General features: G+C 33.3%; 1 long non-coding RNA gene across 18 annotated transcripts; it reads left to right on the plus strand.

The window, feature by feature from the left end:
• The first annotated feature begins 469 nt into the window (after positions 1 to 469).
• On the plus strand, positions 470 to 13,607 carry LOC103853199. Of its 18 annotated transcripts, XR_004455484.1 has the most exons (8): positions 470 to 3,867; positions 3,969 to 4,149; positions 4,250 to 4,374; positions 4,454 to 5,728; positions 5,864 to 5,923; positions 6,238 to 6,334; positions 10,201 to 10,646; positions 10,746 to 13,607. It is a non-coding gene; the product is annotated as an uncharacterized LOC103853199 (long non-coding RNA). The 18 variants fall into 18 exon arrangements; XR_004455498.1 differs by lacking the exon at positions 470 to 3,867 and having other exon boundaries at positions 3,874 to 5,728; positions 10,746 to 10,854; positions 13,065 to 13,232; positions 13,309 to 13,607; XR_004455486.1 differs by lacking the exon at positions 470 to 3,867 and having other exon boundaries at positions 3,874 to 4,374; positions 4,454 to 4,551; positions 4,642 to 5,728.
• The last annotated feature ends 819 nt before the right edge of the window (positions 13,608 to 14,426 follow it).

A 14,426-nucleotide genomic window follows, 5' to 3' on the forward strand; every position in this document is an offset into this window, starting at 1 on the left:
TTTATCGTATTTCATTTTAAATGACTATTTATGTTAAAAAATTAAACTTTATTTTTTTAATGAATTAAATTGATATAACTCTGATAAATTAATTTTATTATGGGGTTAATATTTTAATTAAAAAATTATATACTTTTAATAAAGATTTATACTTTTCAATAAAAAAATTCAATTATTTTTATGAATGCTTAAATTATATTAAGAAAAGAAAAAAATAATAATTAAGAATAGTTGAAAAAAAATTATTTGAACTTGGACTCAATGGCCCAAAGGAAAAAAAAAAGTGAGAATTGAATCTGATTTTTTAATAGGTCCAAATGGCCCAAGAGAGATTTGATTTGGGCTGGATCCAAAAATAATGACCCAATATAGATTTGTTATTAATATTACTTAATTACCCTTAATGAAACATGTAATGTTAGTGAAGGAAACATGCCCCTAAGGTAATTATGACAATAGGATCCTGCTTTAATAGTATAGATAATTTCATAATGGAATTTTCACTTTATATAGTCCCAACATAGTATTTTTTAAAGATAATCTCATTTGTACTCTATTTTATATATAAAACTAGGTTCATCTACTCCTGATTTCCTAGACATTGAATTAACTTGGTCGTTTTTGTATCTAACCGTTGTGTTCAGATGTTGCATCTATAAACATTGCATCTTAACATTATTTGGTCTTACTGTTAACCGTTGTATTCAAATGTTGCATGTCTTGCCAAGAAGATAACCTTATTTGAATATCTGAGAGATGTTCCATCCGTGGATTGGCATTTTTCATTGGAGGATTACTATAAGCTTAAAATATCCTAGATTAATTCAAAAATAAATAAATATATATATATATATATATAGATATTGCATCTGAAAATTATTTGGTTTTACTATTAACTTTTAGTTTTTACATCCAGATATCACAACTAAATGCTAATTTCTGTTTTGATTTAATCTAGATATAACATATTGAGAAAAATGAAAAGCATGATTTTAACTTTTAAAGTATTTAAACAACAACAATCACATTTAAGTATATATATATATATATATAGTAAGATTACATAAATATCACATTTAAATGTATATATGTATAATATATTAATATTTGTGATCTAAATAAAAATCCAATTTTCTAATTTTAATTAAAAAAAATTCTGTTTAGGCAAAATATAAAAAATGAGAATCTGTGTAATAGGTTCCAACCAACGGGAACATTGACCAAATAATGTAATATGTTTCAACTTTAAGATTGCTAAATACTTAAAGTTTGAATCTATGGATTTGAATGGTAACCTCGGTTTTTGTAATATAATCGATGCGAAATTAAAGTACGGTACGGTTCATGCGGTTTATGGATAATTAAGTGCAAATTTGATTAAAAATAATGCGGTTTTAATTTAAAAAAAAGTAGTTCGGTGTTAATAGGAAAACAATATAAAATAAATATATTAACACAATTAGAAACTAAATTTATTTTCTTCGTTATAGACTTATAGTGTCATAATATTTTATATAATTTTAAATATTGAAATTAGTTTGTAACAAAAATTCTAATATATATATATATTTGTTAATGTAAATTTAACTACTATTTTTTTTGAAAAAAATACAAATAAAAGTTTAGTATGTAATTTTTATTTCAGTTATTTTGTATCTATTAAATCTTTGGTATTGAACCAGATCATCGGTTTTTCGGAAGTTTGACCAAATATTTTTAACCATTTTTCCTGAATTAATTCGAAAGGCGGTTTTTAATACAACCTAACAACCTGTAATCAAATAAAGCTATGATTCATGGTTCGACTGGTCGGTTCCATCCAATTTTCAAAAACAACTGTTAAAATTAATGTTTTGAAAACCAGATTGTACATTGATTTGTCGTTGTAGTTGGGTCAATGGTCGGACCAGTTTAATCGATCTTAACTTTTAATATTACTTTAAATTAAGTAACTATAAATTATATATACTCAAAAATAAAATACTTAAAAACAAAAACATATTAATAAAGTAAATCACTGATGAAGAGATGGAATACGATAAGTGATGGTTACTATTGTGTGTTGATTTTATTAGTGTATTTCTAATAATAATAATTTAAAATACTTTTTTACTGTTTAATGTGTATTGTTACAAAACCGCTAGCTATTTGATTCATTTGTGAAATGTGCGGTCCATGACTTAAAAAGCACTACCCTAAAAACGCAATAGTACGTTTTTTATTTTTTGAAAAACACAAAGTATAAGAAGAAATTTCTGATTGAAAAGCTAAAAACATATTAATAAAGTAAATCACTGATGTGCAGTCCATAACTTAAAAAGCACTACTCTAAAAATGCAATAGTATTTGTCTTATTTTTTTGAAAAACGTAAAGTATAAGAAGAAATTTTCTGATTGGTGACCAAATGCGCTTTTAACGTAAATGAAAAACATGTTTATCAATGTCTCCATTGACACACTATGTCTGATTTTCTTTGTCTCACTACATTATCAGAATTATTTGCTTTGATTGACATGTTTATGTCCTCATGGCATTTTCTTTCTTGATGCATTCTAATGTGGTATAAAACACTTCTTAATGTGGTATAAAACACTTCTAAAATCACTCAAATACTGTCCTAGATATCGAGTTCTCAGCTCAAAAGGGTATGTTCTGTTAGCAGTTTGTTCTCAACTTATTATTTAACAGTCTAATATAAACATTAATAAATTCAAATATTTCACAGTAAATTAGCAAAGTGTCAGCAAAGCTGTTAGCTAGTTAGTTAAGTATGAATAGATTTACCTAAAATTAAAATTTAACATTTTAGCACTCTTTTGTGCAAGTTTTATAAAAATCTTAATAGCTATGATACATTATAGTAAATTTTAATATTTCTAGTTTGCATGGGAAAAAACTCTGTTTATATAATAACAATTTTAACAAATAAAGATCTCAACTTTTGGTGCATTACCATTTAGCAAGAAGGAGGACAAAAGGCAATTAAAGTTGATACATGTAATCCAAGTAAGCGTCCTCGTCATAATGAGCAGTTTTTCAATGGTTAAATAGATTAGCTGGAGAAAGAAACGTGACAAAAAAAAGGCTTAGAGGTCTTCCAGTTAGATTACTAAAGACAAGTATAAAAAATGTATTGAGATCTTAAGCAAAAAAATTAGTAAACATTGAAACTGATTCTGAGGCACTTGAAGAACAGTACCTCAAAGTCAATTTCATTTACAAGTGATTTCTCTGAAAAAGTCAATCAGTTACAAAAATAATCTACACAAACTTCTTGCACGACAGTAAGAAGATTTCATTTGAACATAAGAAAACTTCTATAGAAGTTATGAAAGTTTTCTAAGAAAAAACAAATATCTGCAGAAATTTAAATTGTAAAACCAACATGTTTTTAATTAAACCAACATGTTTACCATATAAGATTTCTAGAGAAGTCTTCTCTGGAATTTTGGAAGATTTTTCAAATTCATAAATAAGCCAATATTTACTAAAGAAGACTAAATATTGGATTTTGTTTGGATCATATGGCCACTTGTATGGAAGTTCGGTTGATTGTTACTCTTTTTTTGTGTCATCATCATCAAGCTTGAGACTTGAGTGAGAGAGGTTGAGGCAGCATCATCACAAGTTCTGAGAAGGACAAAACTTTTTCTGGTTCAACTCACGCTTCTCCTCCACAAGATCCAAAACAGTTTACTTGGGAAACCAAAACTTGAACGAATGCAAGAACTAATTTTGTATAAGCATAAGACCAAAGCCACTTTTTCTTGTGTCTCCATGCTTTGTATTTGAGTTACTCTTGTTTTGAGAGAGAGAGAGAAAACATGGTTGCTTGTTTCTGTCTACTGTACATGTTCTTCAATGAAGTAAGAACTTTTGCAGACCACATAATCTCAAGTCTAGTTTCAAGAATGAGACTCAAAACATTTATAATAGTGTTTTGTGCGTTGGTTGATTATCATTGCAGCGCCGGTTCTTTGGAGAATCAACACCATTTGGTAAGAAGTCGCATAAGACGGCTGAGATATTGGGTTACCTGAACTCTCAGCAGGCGTTAGCTGATTATGCAATCCTGATTAGAAGCTTGAAGCAGAATCTATCATCCGAGGCATCACCTGTGGTTGTATTTGGTGGCTCGTATGGTGGAAGTAGGCTCACACCCACCTCTCTCAATGGAATAACAAATCATTACTCATAAATTATGTTCTGTTGTATGTTATGTCTTAAGACAGTTCTCGGTGCTTGCAGCGTGGTATAGGCTCAAGTATCCCCACATAGCAATCGGAGCATTAGCATCCTCTGCTCCAATTCTTCAATTCGATAACATTGTGCCATTAACAAGCTTCTATGATGCAATATCTCAGGATTTTAAGGTGTTGTATGATCTGTTTGCGGGAAATATCATACAAAAGTGATGTTACAATGAACTTATTGTGAATTAATTACAAGCAGGATGCGAGTGTTAACTGTTTCAAAGTCATAAAGAGAAGCTGGGAAGAGCTAGATGCAGTTTCCAACATGAAGCATGGCTTGCCATAACTCAGTAAAAAGTTGAAGACTTTCTTTTAGATAGCAGAACACAAGATGAATATGTTATGAAACTATAAATAACATAATGTTATGTCACTGAGTGGAAACAGGTGTGTACAGAGATGGTGATGACAATGAGCTGCTCAAACGAGAGCATGTTCCCACCGTACGAAAAGTGACTTTGAGAAAATTGAAGAACAGTTCATGAGTAGATGCGGAGTCAAGCCTCGACCACATTGGATCACCACAGAGTTTGGCGGGAAGGGTTAGCTTTGTATTGTGCCTTCTCTCATTTCCTTCCCATATATCGGATCAGATTTAACAAAATGAGATTCGTGGTATTGTTTTTGTCATATATTTTCACGGTTCTGGAGAACATCTCGAGCAGTATTTTCGCGCTTGTGGCCAAGAAAAGTAACATTCTTCTGTCAAAATGGTGGTGTTGAGAAATAATTGAAACTCAACATTGTTTTGCATGAAACAGGTGCGCACCATGCGGATGAATCTCAGGGCAGCTACGAAAGGCGACCCAGAGTGGCTGAAAGAGCAGAGGAAGCAAGAGGTGGCCATTATAGAAAAGTGGATCAGTGAGTATTACATATATTTGAAAGAAGAAGACTAGGTTTAAGAAGACCAATAGAAAGCCAAAAGGTCATTTTGCACAAGATTAGCAAACAAAGACTTTTTGTGTGTGTGTTTGTCATGTAGTTTGAGATTCATCAGTTTCAGAGTAAAAAATCAAAACTTGATGTTTATGAAACTAAACAATTGTGAAGTTTTGAGTGAAAGATATGGAAACTAAAAGAATCGCAAAAAAATTTCATTACTTGAACGACAAAGAAATACAAGACCGGTTTGGTTTAAGAGACACACAAACGACACCGTATAAGCAGAGACATCATCGTTAAATATTCAAGGCCGGTTTGGTTTAAGTGGAAAAATATAACCGTTAGAAAATGCAGGATGACCGGTTCAAATTCGAAATAATCGAACCAAGTTTTTAAAATATAACCGTTAGAAAACGTGTCTTCAGTAAACGCCTCCGTTAATCAAATATAGACGCGTTAAGAATAATCGTGTGCGTTGTCAATTTATTTCCACATTGTTCACAGTTCCTCTTTCTGGGAAGGATTCTCTCAGATCGATTCTTCCAAAATTTGCAAAACTGGAACAGAATCCGATTGCCATCTTAGATTAGTAAGTGTTTCGCTCTCTGTAAATCGTGAATTTGTTTGAGGATTTCGAATATTCTTTGATCGCGATTTTGTTTCTGGTTCTCCAAATTTTCTGAATTGTTCATTCTTTTCTTGTTGATTAGATTTTTTTTTGAAGGTTGATTCCGCCTAAAACCCGATGTGATTGTTTGGGCTCCTCTCACTCGTCATCGTTGAGGTACGTCTCCGTATATGTAAGGTTTGTGTTAATATCTTTTTGTTTAGGGTTCTTTTCCTGTTTTCGTTTCAAAACTGTAGTCACCTTGCGATTAGTTTAGAAACCATCTTATGCATACACTCTTTTTAATTCTCTTGTCTCTAAAATGATCCGTGTATCTTCACTACATGCATATACTTTTGTTTTTTAAATCATAGATTTCAGGAATCCCAAATGGTTGGTTTGGCTTAAATAGGAGTGTACAATCTGTCAAATTCATTCTCTCTTGTATAAATCTCTTGTTTAGTGTCTGAACATGGTTTTTGTTTGAACAGATGATATATTATCGCTTGGAGGAGGAAACCCACCGGCCTTTTAGTTGCTGATTTACATACCTGGAAGCTTACTCCGCGTGAAACCATCGTCACCAAGGTAATTTCTCTGTCTATGAACTAAAAATACAAGCTTTCTTTTAACAAAAAAATTCTGTCTTTTGAGGATGGAATTCAAACGAGGACAAAGTCAAACCCCATTAGATCAGTTCTAATCGATGTTATAGCATTCTCAAATCCAAATAAGATCATTGGCAAGCACTAATCTTAATAGTGTTCTGTCAGATTTTTATATGGGTAACATTGGTCCCGTAAGAAATATTTTGGTGGGTAGCGCATGCATGTCTAAAGAGGTCGGTTATGGGGATGGAAAATAAGATCCGGAATCTATTGGTTGGTAGTGCATGCTTAATAGTCTTAAGACAAAGACTATATGTGGAGGGGATGAGAAAAATATTGACCCACGGCTTAGAAAAAGTCATTAGATGATGAAACAACGACTAATGGCTTTTACATAAGACTCGTTGGATGCGAAATAAACGACCAACATGTCTTAAGACAAAGACCCTGTACCACAAGGCTTAAAGAACTATGTCTTTGCCTCTAAACCACAAAGGCTTAAAAGTACAAAAAGACAATGAGTAGGATGGGTTGGTAGTGCATGACTTAAAAGTTTTAAGACAAAGACTCTATGGGGATGAGAAAAAAAAGAGACCCACGGCTTACTAAAAGACATTAGATAAACCACAAGGCTTAAAGAACTATGTCTTTGCCTCTAAACCCACAATGCTTGAAAGTACAAAGACTGAGTTGGATGGGTTGGTAGTGCATGACTTAAGTCTTAAGACAAAGACTCTATGGGGATGAGGAAAAGAGACCCACGGCTTAGTAAAAGTCATTAGATGATGAAACAATGACTAATAGCTTAAATAAGACTTGTTGGATGGGAAAGAAACGACCAACATGTCTTAAGACAAAGACTCTGAACCACAAGGCTTAAAGAACTATGTCTTTGCCTCTAAACCCACAAGGCTCGAAAGTATAAAGACTATGAGTTGGATGGGTTTGTACTGCATGACTTAAAAGTCTTAAGACAAAGACTCTATGAGGATGAGGAAAAAAAAGACCTGGAATCTATTGGTTGGTAGTGCATGCTTAATAGTCTTAAGACAAAGACTATATGTGGAGGAGATGAGAAAAATATTGACCCACGGCTTAGAAAAAGTTATTAGATGATGTAAAAATGACTAATGGCATAAGACTCGTTGGATGCAAAATAAACGACCAACATGTCTTAAGACAAAGACTCTGAACCACAAGGCTTAAAGAACTATGTCTTTGCTCTAAACCACAAAGGCTTAAAAGTACAAAAAGACTATGAGTTGGATGGGTTAGTAGTGCATGACTTAAAAGTCTTAAGACAAAGACTCTATGGGGATGAGAAAAAAAGAGACCCACGGCTTAGTAAAAGACATTAGATAAACCACAAGGCTTAAAGAACTATGTCTTTGCCTCTAAACCCACAATGCTTGAAAGTACAAAGACTGAGTTGGATGGGTTGGTAGTGCATGACTTAAGTCTTAAGACCAAGACTCTATGGGGATGAGGAAAAAAGAGACCCACAGCTTAGTAAAAGTCATTAGATGATGAAACAATGACTAATAGCTTAAATAAGACTTGTTGGATGGGAAAGAAACGACCAACATGTCTTAAGACAAAGACTCTGAACCACAAGACTTAAAGAACTATGTCTTTTCCTCTAAACCCACAAGGCTCGAAAGTATAAAGACTATGAGTTGGATGGGTTTGTACTGCATGAGTTAAAAGTCTTAAGACAAATTAAGATTCTATGAGGATGAGGAAAAAAAGACCCACGGCTTAGAAAAAGTCATTAGATGATGAAACAATGACTAATGGCTTAAATAAGACTCGTTGGATTAGATAAAACGACCAACATGTCTTAAAACAAAGAGTCTGAACCACAAGGCTTAAAGAACTATGTATTTGCCTCTAAACCCACAAGGCTCGAAAGTATAAAGACTATGAGTTGGATGGGTTGATAGTGCATGACTTAAAAGTCTTACACAAAGACTCTATGGGGATAAGAAAAAAAAGAGACCCACGGCTTAGTAAAAGACATTAGATAAACCACAAGGCTTAAAGAACTATGTCTTTGCCTCTAAACCCACAATGTTTGAAAGTACAAAGACTGAGTTGGATGGGTTGGTAGTGCATGACTTAAGTCTTAAGACAAAGACTCTATGGGGATGAGAAAAAAAGAGACCCACGGCTTATAAAAAGACATTAGATGAACCACAGGGCTTAAAGAACTATGTCTTTGCCTCTAACCCACAAGGCTTGAAAGTATAAAGACTGAGTTGGATGGGTTTGTAGTGCATGACTTAAAATTCTTAAGACAAAGACTCTATGGGGATGAGGAAAAAAGAGACCCACGGCTTAGTAAAAGTCATTTGATGATGAAACAATGACTAATAGCTGAAATAAGACTTGTTGGATGGGAAAGAAACGACCAACATGTCTTAAGACAAAGACTCTGAACCACAAGGCTTAAAGAACTATGTCTTTGCCTCTAAACCACAAAGGCTTAAAAGTACAAAAATACTATGAGTTGGATGGGTTTGTAGTGCATGACTTAAAAGTCTTAAGACAGACAAAGACTATATGGGGATGAGGAAAAAAGAGACCCACGGCTTATAAAAAGACATTAGATGAACCACAAGGCTTAAAGAACTATGTCTTTTCCTCTAAACCACAAGGCTTGAAAGTATATAAACTGAGTTGGATGGGTTTGTAGTAGTGCATGACTTAAAAGTCTTAAGACAAAGACTGTATGGGGATGAGAAAAAAAATGACCCACGGCTTAGAAAAAGTCATTAGATGATGAAATAATGACTAATAGCTTAAATAAGACTCGTTGGATAGGAAAGAAACGACCAACATTTCTTAAGACAAAGACTCTGAACCACAAGGCTTAAAGAACTATGTCTTTTCCTCTAAACCCACAAGGCTCGAAAGTATAAAAACTATGAGTTGGATGGATTTGTAGTGCATGACTTAAAAGTCTTAAGATAAAGACTCTATGGGGATGAGGAAAAAAGAGACCCACGGCTTAGTAAAAGACATTAGATGAAAAACGACTAATGGCTTACATAAGACTCGTTGGATTGGAAAAAAACGACCAACATGTCTTAAGACAAAGAGTCTGAACCACAAGGCTTTAAGAACTATGTCTTTGCCTCTCAAACACAAAGGCTTAAAAGTACAAAAGTTACAAAAAGACTATGAGTTGGATGGGGTTGGTTTATGATTTGTTGGATAGAAAGAAAAACGACCAACAGCTGAAATAAGCTTAAGACAAAGTCTGAAATAAAAGTCTTTTACACAAAGACAATGGTTTGGTTTACGTTTTGTTGGATGGGAAAAAGAAACGACCAACAACTTAAGACAGAGTATGAAAAGTTCTTAAGACAAAGACCATGTCTGAAATCAGTCTTAAGACATAGGCTAATATTTTTAGCAAAAAAAAAAGACATAGGCTAATACGATACGAAAACAACTCACGGATTTGGAAAGCCACACAGCGACAAAGACTACCAATGGCTTAAAGATGTCTTAAGACAGAGATACTTAACAAGGATCAAGAGATTTTTAAATAAGGCTTGTTGGATGGGGAAAAAAAGCAGCCAACGGCTTAACGATGTCTTAAGACAGACTTCGAAAAGTCTTTAGATGGATAAAAATTACTAATGACTTAAATTAGACTTGTTGGATCGGACAAAAAACGACCAACAGCTTAAAAGATGTCGTGACACGAAAAGGTTCTGAACTGAGAATTATCTTCGCGATAACCACAAAGATGTCTTAAGATAAATACTCTCAAAGATGTCTTAAGATAAATACTCTGAACTAACTGAGAACTATGATTCTGATTTTTTTGTTTTTCAGGTATCTGCTTCAGAAGGTGTTCAAAACCAAATTGTTCAAGATTTTGAGGAGATTTCAAGTGTAGCGGACTTTTGTGGCAGGTATGTCATATGTGCTTTTCAAACTTGCTTGTAATTAGTTTCTGAAATTCAAACAGATGTGAAATCAAGATTAATTTCATTTCCACTAGACACGTGCTTGAATAAGCATCCAAAATCTTAACATATTTATGTGTTAGCCTTTATACTTATGTGAGAGCTTGAAGTATATATGCCAATATTGATTTTCTCAGGTATGTGCTTCTCTTATGGATGCCCAAAAGAGATTTTTCTAATGTTTACAATTATTTGGTGAAGTATGGATTTATCACTCTCTTTATATTGTATAACTTTGGATTTGAATCAACGTTTCAGAGTAACCACATCTCTGTTTCATGAAGAAAACACTGGTCACTTGAAATTCTGCAGGTTGGTGGTTTCCTTTCATGTCTCTGTTAGTCTGTTTTGATTCTCCAAGTTCCAAGTCTGATTTTGGTGTTGGCTTACTCATTTATTTTTATCTTGTAGGTCTATTTTCTTCTGCATCAACCGATTTCAAATCCTAATGTGGTGTATCTCAAACCTCCATACATGGGTTCTGCACAATCACTTAAAAGTACAAAACATACATACATAGGTACAAACATGCATTCATATATACGTACTTTCATACTGTATACATGCATAATTGCTTACATACATCATTGTTTATTTGCTTTCTTGATTTTTTGTTTGATTCTTTTGGTAACTTACTTGCTTCTTTATGTACCCTTTCATTCATACTTCTTCCCTTGCTTGCTTTCTTGATGTTCTGCTTCTTTATTGACTTCCCTGATTCATTGTTTCACTTCTTTACTTGCTTTATTGATTTGTTGTTTTTTTTGTTCCTTGTGTGTTTTATCTTCCTTGCTTCCTTATGTTTTTTTTTTGTTCCTATTTGGATGTGTTTTTGCGTACCTGGTTGTTTATATATATTATTTTGCGATTCCTTACACACTTCTTTTTTTTTTTCATCTTTGATCTCGTGTCTGTCGTTCTGTGGAAACTTATTGCTGATATCCATTGATAAACAGTTGATTTAATTTTTTATACTGGTACATTTATATTTTGTGCTTATGTTGACAGCAATAAATATTGTTTGGAAAGTAGTTATTATCTGTATTCTATGTTTGTACATCATAACATCTCTCATTTTATAAATAGATATATCTTGGAGTTTATATAAATATTTATCTCGTTTGACTAACAATACCTATTATCTATGTTTTGGTGCTTGTGTTCATTTATGAAATGGATGTATCTTGGAGTCTCTTATAGATATCTACTTTGGGTGCAAGTATGACTCATGTATATTTTGGTAGAATTTTCCTTGAGTCTGGTATGTACTTGTTTTGCGTCATGCTCGAAATCCTTGGTGATTATTCCAAAATATTACAATGACATGATCCTCACAATCTAATTGGTTGTTATTTGAGTAATGTTAGAATTATGCATCATGATTCTTACATTTATGATTATTGTGTAATTTTTTCTCTTTAAAATGTGTATCAGTTGACTTGACTTTTATAATATAATGCTTGGAAATATTTTCAGTTATGGTATTAGACTAGTATCTCTCACTTTGTCTTAACATATATAGTTAATTGGAACTTGGTTTCTTTGTCAAAACAGAGTTCATTGTCTCTATGTTTTTTTCTACTTGAATCTTTTTTAAGTAATGTTTACTGCTGTTTGTTGTTTGCCAAAATGGACAATTTTCAGCGTGAGTTTTGTTGATAAACAATGATTTTTTTTTTTTTTGGCTTTGTGTTAAGATACAAGTTTTTTCATGTAAACACATTTGTTGCTTATACGATCATCTTGGTCATTCTCTGTTAAGATTATTTTTGATCATGATATCCTCAGTGTGGTAGGATTGATAACCATTTTTCATCTTAAACTCTTGGAATAGTTGGTGTGGTAAAAAAATATAAAAATTTATTGAGAATATTATTCACTAGCGCGGATTTTTGATCTAAATTTTAATTTTTTTTTTAAAAGATACTGAAAATATAAATAATTGCATTTTCCTCAATTGATTCCCGTGTGTGGGCTTGTGTCTCCCTCTTGTAGGATTAGTCTCTCATATAACTTTCGAGCTTCTGTTCTGGCTTTGTATTTCATCTTGATCAATATAAGTATCCTTCAATAAAAAATATATATGTATAAGATAGATGTGTGATGTCCCATCATGACTTGTTATAACTGAATATAACTGAACATTATATTGGCCACATTAAGTGTAACAACACCATCTCTATCTGCTTATCAAAGAGTAAGGGACACTTTGTTGGATGTTCTGCTATTTAAGCAGATGCTTGTAAAAGGTTCTTTAAGCGCAAGAATCTACATGTCTTCCCTCAAAAAGTTAAAAGATTTGGTATATCAAGTTGCACAATTGTGAAGAAGCTAATGAGTTTGAAAATAATATGAACGACCAAGAAAATGAAAATGTGTTAAAAAGGAACTCACATATGTGTCAATATCGTTGTAGCGTAAACCAAGTTAATTGTTCTCTCGTTTTCCTTTCATTCAATCGTGACAAAAAAAAACAGAATAATATAAAAAGGGATAAATCACAATAGCAAACATAATAGGCTTTTATTTTATTTTTTAATTTTTTGTAAAAAACATAATAGTCTTTTATTACAAATTTAAAACCCAACATATGAAGTATGAAAACACAACACATGCTTGCAAAGGAGAGTACCTGAACTTCACAACTAATTATTCATTAGTAAGATAAATGTGCAAAAACATAGAGCTAAAAATATTGATTAAGTTGTATATTTTTTTGTTGGGATATAGACAATAACAGTGGAGCAAGACACCTAAAGCAATTGAAGATGGTAATCCCATCGCTTCATCAAATATGGAGACCATTTCTTCAGTTGATCCTAATGTCATTTTTGTTGCTGCTGGAGCTCCTCCTTCATGTTCGGTCTGTAATATCTTTCAACTTTCGTGATAACCAAGGTAAAACCTGAAACTTTTAGTTCAAACTAAGCAGATTACTAAACTATAAATCTGTGTTTGTGGTTTATGTTTTAAGGTGATCTCACACCGGCTCAAACACTTGACCTTCTCTATTGTTTTTTATTTTTTATTTTTGTCAACCTTGACCTTCTCTGTTCAAATTACTATTTAATTGTGTATATAATATCAGAGAAAGTAAAGGAAAAAGCTAATAAAATATTATAATCTTAGGCAAAATCTTAATTAATAAATATTTTATGTAGTCATTTTTTTAATTACTGAGAATGATTTACGTTATTTGACAAAAAGAAAACAAAACTACGTTTGGAAAACGTTGATATCTATCTCTGAGCAAATCTAGAATGGTATAATAATCGTAATAACTCTTTAATTCTAGTCAAAACCTCTCTGACACGCTTCCCAATAAAGTCTGTTTGGAAGCTCCCCAGCTGCGCTTCCGCCTTGAGCCCTTCGCCGTCCGCCCCTGGTGAACCCCCTCCGCCCATCCCCACCCCGCCAGACCCTCCAGACCAAGCCTCTTCCCTATCTCCACAAGAATTCCCACCCTTATCCACTTCTTCCTCTCCTAAAAACAGATCTACAACTGTTCCAAAAACCCTAAAATTGGGGTCAAGGTTCCTCCTTCTTCAACTCCTGCAAAGGAAAACCAACTAGGAGACTCAGCCAGCCTCCAAGCTCAGTTAGATGCTAAGGCAACAACTGAAAAAACTGTTCCTGAAAATGGATCTACACAACAAACTGATTCTACTCCAAACAGTATTCCACTGACTGTAGAAGAATCCCCTTTACTTCAAAAGTCCAAAACCATTGACCCAAAGCTTTTTTCATCAATCAACACAAACAAAGCTTCCACTCCCACTTCGAACCATAAACCCGCCCTCAACCCACCTGTTCTGAACCAAAACACCCCTGTTCTTCCTACCCCGTCCCCCCTGACCCTATCGCCTCAAACCCCCCCCTCCAGAACTAATCATCTACCTGAGAAAACCCTTGTTGAAAGATTGAGGATTTCAGAAGACAAAACTCTAAAGAGACTTGCACCAGTTACCATCTCTGAAACAGGTCGCCCAAGAGTACTCATACCTGATTCCGTTTTCGAGAAAGGTGCTGAAATTCATAAGGACTTCATAGTCTGCTACTTCAACGGCAAGCCTCCTCCGTTCCACCAGATTC

The sequence above is a fragment of the Brassica rapa genome, chromosome A02 (assembly GCF_000309985.2).
Source record: "Brassica rapa cultivar Chiifu-401-42 chromosome A02, CAAS_Brap_v3.01, whole genome shotgun sequence".
NCBI lineage: Eukaryota > Viridiplantae > Streptophyta > Magnoliopsida > Brassicales > Brassicaceae > Brassica > Brassica rapa.